Source organism: Bos indicus, chromosome 6 (assembly GCF_029378745.1).
Source record: "Bos indicus isolate NIAB-ARS_2022 breed Sahiwal x Tharparkar chromosome 6, NIAB-ARS_B.indTharparkar_mat_pri_1.0, whole genome shotgun sequence".
Lineage (NCBI taxonomy): Eukaryota > Metazoa > Chordata > Mammalia > Artiodactyla > Bovidae > Bos > Bos indicus.
The window spans coordinates 42,915,805-42,918,774 of NC_091765.1; the positions used below are offsets into that span (position 1 = coordinate 42,915,805).

The window sequence follows — 2,970 nt, forward strand, 5'->3', positions numbered from 1 at the left end:
TTCTCTTTACAATCAATCATTGAAAAAGATATTTTAAAATCTTTCACTGTGACGGTGTACTTGCCAATTTTGTAAGGTAGTTGTGCCTTCTTTTAGAAAAAGATTTTATAAATCTTTATTTTTCCAACTACAATAGCAATACATAATTGTTATAAAAACTCTTCAAACAATACAGAAATATATAAAAGTTGAAACTGAGTATCCCCAGTATCTTCACACAATCATTTTAACCATCTGGTGTATAATTTTTCCATAATGTTTTCAAGGTATGTGTATGTTTGTGTGTGTGTGTTTTCCTGGAAAGTGCTATTATTATTTTTTAATTGAAAGGCTACATTGGGATGATGTTTTAAAAGGAATGGCTATTGCCATTATTTCATAGAGAAAGGTAATTTTATTTTTAAATTAATTTTTATTGAAATTTAGTTGCTGTACAACACTGTTAGTTTCTATTGTACAGCAAAGTGAATCAGCTATACATATATTAACACATATAGCCCCTCCTTGAATTTTCTTCCCATTTAGGTCACCACATAGCACTGAGTAGAGAGCCCGGAGCTGTACATGCCTGACCATAACACTCTCATCCCCAGGCCATGGTTCTCCTCTATCCCCTTTCCTTTCTCTTGGCCTCATAATTTCCACTGATGGCTTGCACTGCAGACACTTTGTGAAGGGCTTGTTGACTTCTCTGATATTCTCTCACATTCTATTTCTGGTATAGGCAGTTTTGTTTCTTAGTATCTGGGATCCTTTGACATCTAATGCTCTCCTGAAGTGACACACAACAGAAAATCCATTTTCCTATTCTCAAAGGCAGGGCTTCCCATTCCATCCATGGAGTCTCATAGTGACTTTAATTCTGAGTCATAGAACAATTTGTCCCAGAACACATAGTTTTGCTCAGTCACATTTTTTTACTAAGTTTGGTGGTGGACAGCACCCTGTCCTAGAAAGGGAAGGTGAGCTTAAAATTGTGCTATTGGAAAGAACTGATGAGGGGTTTTCAAATGAGAATAATATGTGACATAGCAACAATATGAGGCCAGAAAATTGCTGTATAAGAAAATGTACATACTCTACAATAAAGATTAGGTACTAACATATACCTACATATATAACCACCTAAGTGGTTTCAAATGCATTATCTAATTCAATTTTCCAAATGTAAGAGCGCATTGTGTGGAGAATTTGTTTTGTGTTAAACTGGCTAAGTTGGAGCTATGTTTCCAGAATTTCCTTTCTGGTATGTAGCCCTGCATGGGTCATAATAGATTTACATATTAATTTTATCTTATCTGTAATTGTGAGTATAAATACATAACATTAAATTAACCATCTTAAACTTTTTTTTTTTGCTGCAAAAAGCTTTATTGTTTCCATTTGCTCCAAGGCTTGAGAGAGGTTTCCAGTGTGTTAAATAGCTGCCCAGTGGCAGCAGAGAGGGGTTTAGGCACAAGCTCTGATATTAGTGGGGCTCCTCAAAGGCCACAGGGCCCCAGGGGTTCCTGATCGTGCTTGAGGGTGCTTTCAAAGAGATATTCACCCACTCCAGCCTGGGGAGCAGCCAGCCTGTGGAGGTTGGTCAGGTGGTAACTCATCAATTTCACCTCCTTGTCTAGGAAGTGGCTCTCCAGGAAGTCACAGAGGTGGGGGTCTGTGCGGGCAGAGCGTAGGCCATGCAGATTCAAAAGGCCTGGTTTGGGGTCTTCTCCATGAGAAGGATGGCTTCCATGGTGTCCTGGGTTTTACCCCACTTATCTTGAGATGGCTTTTGCATGTCCAGAAAGAGGGCACAGCTGCTGCGCTGGTCTTGTATTTTCAAGAGAAGCTCCATGCCCTTGAACTTCTCCTTGGCCAATTTGCACAAAAAAGTGGTCCACACCCTCCAGAGTCACATCATTGTGGTTGAAATAGAAGCCCAGAGAGAGGTAGGTGTAGAAGGCCCTCAAATGAATGTTGACAGTGGCCTCACCTTGGTGGAATAATTCTGATGAATTTGGGAGCTCATGGTTGATCAGTAATAAGGAGTTAAGCTCAAAAAATGGTGTTGGCTGGTCCCAGTGATCTTGGACAGCTGAGTGGCTGATTTCAAATGTTGCGGCTAGAAAAAAGTTGGAGGGTGGTCGGAGGCTGGAGCAAGGGGCATCCCTGTGTCTGTTCTGACCAAGCACTGTTGAAGCAAGATATGAAGCAAGAGACAGACCTCTGAGTGCACTGCCCATCTTAAGCTTTTTTTAAGTGTACAGTTCAACAGTGGTAAGTACAGATCTTCCGCCACTTATGATGGGCTTAACATCCCCGTAAACCCTAATCTAAATTGAAAATGCATTTAATACACCTAACCTAGTGAACATTCTATTATTAGCTTAGCCTAGTCTGCTTTAAAAGTGCTCAGACACTTACCTTAGACTATAGTTGGACAAAATCATCTAACACAAAGCCTATTTTATAATAAAAATGTGCTGAATATCTCATGTACTTTATCGAAACTGTTATTGTACTGAAAGTGGAAAACAATGATCGTATGAATACAGTATGGTTGTAAGCATATTGCTTGTTTATTCTCATGATCCAGTGGTTGCTGCTGCGGGGTATTGTGAGATAGGAATGTAGTGCCTATTGCCAGTCCAGGGGAAAGGTCAAAGTCCAAATTCGAAGTATGGTTTCTGTTGGATGCATATCACTTTGGCACCATTGTAAAGTTGAGAAATCATAAGTCAAACCATCATTAAGTTGGGGAACGTCTGTACATTCATCTTGTTGTACAACAGCTCTCTAGAACTTCCTCATCCTGTGAAACTGAAATTCTATTCCTTTTAAACACTAACCGTCCTCCCATCCCCCAGTCCTTGGCAATTACTTTTCTACTTTCTATTTACATAACTTTGACTACTTTAGACATCTCATATGACTGGACTCATACAGTATTTGTTCTTCTGTGACCAGAGTATATCACGTAGCTTAATG

The 2,970-nt window shown here is 39.6% G+C and overlaps 1 pseudogene; it reads right to left on the reverse strand.

Moving 5' to 3' along the window:
* Nucleotides 1-1,421: 1,421 nt before the first annotated feature.
* Nucleotides 1,422-2,145, reverse strand: LOC109560007 (ferritin light chain pseudogene; annotated as a pseudogene).
* Between the last annotated feature and the right edge of the window lie 825 nt (nucleotides 2,146-2,970).